Genomic DNA, 7,041 nt, shown 5'->3' with positions numbered 1-7,041 from the left:
ACATGAAATTAAATGTTTCTTTAAAAGCAAACAAACAGTATGTTTCACCATCTCTAGACTGTTACAATAAAATAAGCTGGAAAGTATGCAGTATTGTAAATCCTACTCATAGATATTCATTCTTTCATCCAATTCAATTATTTTTTCAGAAATTACCAGGTGCTACTCCACACTCCAACACACAGTGATAAACAAGACAAAAAAGGCCCATGCTTTCATGAAGCTTACACCCTAAGGAAGGCAGGAGAAAAACCAATAAACCATTGACTCTCTAAATTATCTGCTGGATACAGATGTGCTATAAAGAAAACCACAGAAGTGAGGAAGAAGGGGTATGAAAAGTCATAGAAGGGGCACAGAAATAGTCCAATAAAATAAAGAACTTAAAATTTACTTGAGGTTTAGACATCGCTATTTAAAGTGAAAAACTCAAAACAGAAAAGATCCTGGATATGTATAAATACAGGTTTTAATTTAGGGTCTACACATAAGGTTGTGTGTGTGTGTGTGTGTGTGTGTGTGTGTGTGTGTGTTTTACCAACTGGGAATGTGCTCAGTCTAACAATTTTTTTAAATGTTGCTAATATAAAAATATGGGCTTATCCAATGAAGACTTCTGCAGGGCAGCAAACTAACAAACATTCATGGTATTGTAATAACTCCAGTCAAATCTAAACTCTGCCACAAGTCTTTAAACTCAAGGTGTTGATTTTAATCTAAAAAGTCTCATGTGGTCTGGGCTCTGGTTATCTTAGTGACTCTGACTCTGAGCACCCTGATGGCAATTAAGATCAGTCAAAATACTTGTCCAACCATTCACTATCTATAACAAATCCAATGAACTAGAATCCTCTAACTCCAATATGCTCTCCTCAGATACGGTGACCAACTATCCTGGTGTGCCTGGGTCTGAGGTGGTTCCTGGGGGTCAAACTTTTAGCATCAAAACCGGGACAGTCCTGGGCAAACCAGGGCAGTTGGTCACCTTATTTTCAAACCACATTTTAGAAAAGAATGATGATTAAAATCATGTAGTTCAACAGCCCCCTTTTTAAATGCAAGACTTTGCTGAAACTCTGAAGATCTTTAACATTGGATAAACTACTAAAAATTAGAAACTCCCCCAAACCAACAATAAATCTTCTTAATAAAGAAAAACACAGGAAGTTCATATACATACACACACACATACACAGTTATCATCAAGCAGGAAGTTTTTTTTCCCTGTAAGCGTCATCATTTATTTTACTTTTAAACATATAAATCCCAAGAGTCAAACACAACCTGAAGAACTATAAGTAGGCATTCGGATTCCAATTTCTTTTTTTTTTCCTTTAAGAAATAATGCACTGAAATCAAAATAAATATATGTTAAAAAAAAATCAGATGTGAACTACTGATACAGGCAACAACTTGGATGAATCTCAAAGGCATCAGGCTGTGTTAAAGAAGCTAGTCTCAGAAGGTTACATACTGTAATGATTCCATTTATATAACATTCTAGAAAAGACAAAATGTATGATAAAAAAACAGATCAGTGGTTACACCGGGTTAGGAGTGGAGGAGTGTGTGTCTATAAAGACACATGAGGAATTATTGAAACGATCGTGATGGTTACAGAAATACATACCTGTGTTAAAATTCATAGAATTGTACAAATGAAAAAACAGCAATTTTACTGTTTAATTCTAATAATAAAAAATTTAAAAAGCAGCGTACATCCCAAAAATATACTCATGATCCAACTGTGCTAAGCCCCCTTACATACACTACCTTATTTTACACTCACACAACCCTATGAGATAAATATTATCCCTATCTGAGTAAAACAAAAAAATGAGGATCGGCGGTTATTAAATAACAAGCCCAAAGCCATGCAACTAGTAAGAGGTAGAGCAGAATTCCAACCTAGATCTGACTCCAAACAACACATTCTTAAATTCTTAACCACTATAGTACAGTATACTATATTATGCTCCCTCCCCTCTGTTCCTAAATACCAACCACAGAGCATTCTGTTTCTCCAAATGATGTCAGGAAGCTATTGTTTCCCAATTCCATTTCCTAACTCAAGGAAACACACTACAAATAATATGAAAATTATTTGTGCAGAAAAACAAAACACGATTCTAGTGCAGCGCTGTACAACAGAATTTTCTGTGACAACAGAGGTGTTCTACGACCGTTTGCACTGTCCAAAATGGTAGCTTCTAGCCCATGCGGCTATTGAGTGCACGCAGCTAATATGACTGAGGAACTCTTAAATAACTTAATTTCATTTTAATTAATTTATATTTACAAAGCCACACGTAGCTAATAACTACTAGACTGGGCAGCATAGTTCTAGAGGAATATAAAAAGAACATATACACCACAGAAAGAAGCGACTTACCAAATTATGGTGGCAACTACTGAACAATAAAAGAAAGACAATTCAAGGTAGATGTATAATGAAGGATTGAAGCTGAGAAATACAAACCATTATAATATGTCACAAAGCTAAGTCTACCTTTGAACCACCTACTCACCCTTCAGCTTCAGTATCAGCGTCATCTATACTACCCCAGCAATCTGCACATCTGTAGTACAGAACAATATGTCTATTAAGTATCTATGGTTTCTCCCCCACTGGACTGGAAGCAACTAAGAGCAGAGATCATTCTTATCCACAACTAGCACCTACCACCTATTCCAGAGACATAGAAAAATAAAGCATTTTTCATTCCGTTCTAGTGTCCCCACTAGATTATCATGTTAGGCCTTTCAACTACAAATTAAACTCAAGTCTCCAAGCATTTGCATACCACCAATATACATAAAAGAAGTCACTGACACCAAAGAGCTTACAATGGGGATGGGGCATACAATATATAGGTAGACAAGTAACAGGTAGAGCAATCAAAATAAATGGGTGCAAACAAGTGCTTCGGGTCAGAAGAGTAACTGTCAGAAACCCTGGTATTAAGAGGAAGCAGTTAAGAAAAAAGCCATTTGCCTACTCTATAATACCCAAAAATACAAGATAATTTACTGTATCCCCACCTACTACTCAGAAAAGCCAAATGGATTTAAAAAAAAAAAAAAGAAAGAAAGAAAGAAAGGAAAGAAAAACAAACAACAGACCGAGGCCTTAAACATTTATCCTGCCTTTACTCACATTACCAAGCAGGGTCTCATACCGCTCCTTGGTATCTTTAGATAAGCCAAAACTCATCTTAGAACTAATCCTTCCAGATCCAGAGTTTTCCATGAAAGTTCAGAGCAGAAAGAAATGATGTGGTTTTCTCTACATGTGATGGTCTTTAAATCATGCATCCTCCTTGAGCTCCTGGATATGTGCTAGCTGGAATAATTTGCACAGTACAACCTCTCGGTGAGTATACAGGCCACATCTGGAACTAACAGCAAAGAAAGTAGTATGGAGTCATTTATTAAGTACATTTTCTGTTTCCTCTAAAAATCAGTTTGGCAACCCAAGTGTCCATCAACAGATGAATGGACAAAATGTGGTATATCCACACAATGGCATATTTTTCAGCCATAAAGAGGAAAGAAGTGCTAAAACATGCTACAACATGAATGAACCTTGAGGGTATCATGTTCAGTATGTAAGTCAGATACAAAGAACAGATATTGTATGATTCCACTTACATGAATTAACTAGAATATGCAAATTCACAGAAACTGAAAATAGAGTACAGGTTACCAGGATCAAGGGGTCAAGGATGGAGGGGAAATAGAGAGTAAATGCTTAAAGGGTGCAGGGTTCTACTTGGAGTGATGGAAAAGTTTTGATATTAGTTGGTGATGAGGGTAGCACAACATGGTGAATGTGATTAATTCCACTGAATGGTATGCTTGGGAGTGTCCGAGATGGGAAATTTTATGTTGTATATATGTTAGCACTATATTTTTTTTAAAAGAGACAATGACAATTAAACGCAATACATGATCCTAGACTGGATCTAACAATGGAGGAGAAAATGCCCAAAAAGATATTATTGGGAAATAGAAAAAAATAGCTTGGAATACAGACTGTATGCTTTATATCAATGTCAAATGTCTTAAACTTGGTAACTACTTAATGTGTACATACATGGTTTCATAAATGAGTATCCCTGTTCTTAGAAAACATATGTTGGAGTACTAACTATTTAAGGAGCAAGGTGTATGCAACCTTCTCAAATATTTAGAAAACAGAGCACAACAGACAGATAAAATAAAATAACAAATGAGGCAAAATTTAACAGTTGGTAAATCTAGGTATTTGGGTGGACGATATACTGGAGTTCTCTGCGTTGTTTTTGCATTATTTTTGCAACGGTCCTATAAATCTGAAATTATTTTTTTTTTAAAGTGTAAAAAAAAAAAAAAAAAGCCCCAAATTATGACAGAAGTGACAGTGTGTGACTTCTGAGACTAGTTACTGGCACTGTGGCTTCCTCCATGCTCTCACTTGGATCACTGGCTCTGGGGGAAGCCAGCCACCACCAGGTTGATGGGATACTCAAGCAGTCCAATGGAGAGGAACTGAGGCCGTCTGCCAAGAGCCCACACTAACTTGTCAGAAGTGTGAGCCAGTTAAGTCTCAGAGACCGCTGCCCTGGCCAACATCCTGACTGTGACCTCTTGAAAGAGCCAGACCCAGAACAGAAACTGTATGAGATAACAAATATTCGTTGTTTTAAGCTATTAAGTTTCGGATAATTTTTAACAGAGAACTAATACTCTGACTAGCAATTGATGAAATAAACTTAAGGCAACACGATCAGTCTTTAAAAAAAAAAAAAAAAAACTAGGAAAAAAACAGTAACAACAAAATATTTGATAACTTTTTTATGTAAGTGGAAACTGTTTCAGTTTTATGTGTATGTATGTCCAAGGTAGCAACGTGAAATGTATTTTAGAATTACAGTCAAAAACCAGTTTGCACTCCACAGCTCTAGACCAGATTTAAAACAAAAAATTCCCTAAAGTCTAGGGAATTCCTTATGGGAATATGGTCTAAATAACAACCAACTCTATAAAAACAAGCATTTTCTTATAAACTTTATGGTAACACCAATGCAACATAAGACACTCAAACTATATCCTTCCTGATTTATATGTTAAGCTTGATACAAAACACAGAAGGCAAGGAACCATCAAACTAAGGAGTCTAGCAAGTAAAAGCATGTCATTTACCTCACTGGAGAGGTTACCCAACAGGAAAGCCTTCATAAAACTGCTTAGTGAAAAAGCTGCTTTGTGGCTCTACCCACATTTATTACCTCCTCCTCCCATTACTTTTCTTATCAATGTTAATGGAAATTCCATCCTCAACCTAAGCATTCACCCTCACAATTTTTTACAAAATCTAAAACTAAATTTCACAAAAACTAAGCCCTACCCCCCCCAAAAAAAGTTAAATATAGTAATAGTAAGCCGTTTGCAGCACAGTGTCCAAGTCTCACTGAAACCAGCTCAGCATTACACAAATCAGAATTTTCAGCAGCACAAGACTTTGAAGATTTATGCATAACTTTACTTTTGATGAATCCACTCAGATTAATGGCTTGTGCTGTGATTTTCTTTTAAGTAAAATGTGTAAAACTATTTTTGAACTCCTGATTTGTGGCTACATTTGTTTCCAAAATTCTAAAATAAATCAGTACATAAACACTAAACAAATGATTTAATATATTTTTCTTATTACTCAAAACAGGGCATTTGTGGCTCTCCTACAACCAGATTTTAAGAACTGATGGATTCCCCAGCCCTACCGAGAGCCACATTTCCAAACTATCCTCCCTTCTCTACAAGAGCTATTGTTTTCTCCTCAACCGTTACATACTTATTCATATCAATGTTTCTACTTCAACAATATGTAGAATGCAAATAAAGTCAATATAGCTCTCTTTAAAATGCTATTACTTGATGATGATGACTAAAAATGAAAATAACAGGCATGCTTGGCAAAATCCACATATGGTTGCCCATGCCTTGCAAGAGTTCCTGAAGGGAAGAACAGGATGCCATTGACAGCACTTTCTCTAGGACTCCGATTCAGAGTTTCAGGGCTTAACTCTGAGACTACTTCTAAAAACAAAGAGTCAAGTTCCGAGAAACTATTCACTGATCCTAAGAATAAGCGTAGCTACTTTGACTCAAGGCCAATTACTCTAGACATACAGGCAAGTTCCTGCCCCATGGCTTCAACCTAAAACTTTAGCATGAATTTGGCCCACTTTTCCCATTAGTTTCTTTTAAATCTGTTTACATTCCACATGAGCACTCCATCGGTATGATAAACTTGAAAGTTTTCAGAAGCAAGGTCCAAAAGAATTAAGAGCCTAAAGATCTGATTCTCTATCAAGCAATCAAAATCACATTCATTTCCTAGTAAGATGTGAGATGAAAGAAATCTCAACTCTAGAGCCAATCCAAGGAATCTGGCCCACCATCCCCCAGTATGAAGGCTGACTTTGATGTTTTTATCATAGTGCACTAGAATATTCAGATCAGGGTCAGAATTCGGTTTTGCAGACATTTATCCACTAGACAAGTCATTTATCTAGCTGATCAAAGAACAAGAAAGTTCAAGGCAGGTATATAATAAATCTATTACACATTTTGGGGCCACAAAGTTGCACAGCTGCTTATCTTGCCTTCAAAGAAAAAGGAATTAGTCATCAGTAGCCTCAGTTATAACTGGACTGCTAAGTCAAACTCTTATTTTTAAGAGGGACATTTCTATATATTAAATTGTTTTAAGATAGTAGCTTGCCTTAAATGTTTTGAGAACTATATACCAGGTACTGTGGTAGGGTCTGGCTGGGGAAACCAAAATGGGTTAGACAACAAATCAAGGATGATTGAGCATGCTTTAAAACCAGGGTAGCCTGAAAATTGCCATCTCCTTTTCCTTAGAAATCTTAAGTCATCAAAATCCTAGATATATAAAATCAAGACATTATTAAACTCCAGACCTTGACGAAGTAGACTCTACCTCTAAAGAAAAGATGTAAATAAAATTCTAGCAAAATGGCAACAATAAACTTA

Source organism: Choloepus didactylus, chromosome 2, assembly GCF_015220235.1.
Source record: "Choloepus didactylus isolate mChoDid1 chromosome 2, mChoDid1.pri, whole genome shotgun sequence".
Taxonomy (NCBI): domain Eukaryota; kingdom Metazoa; phylum Chordata; class Mammalia; order Pilosa; family Megalonychidae; genus Choloepus; species Choloepus didactylus.
This window is presented reverse-complemented; position numbering follows the sequence as displayed.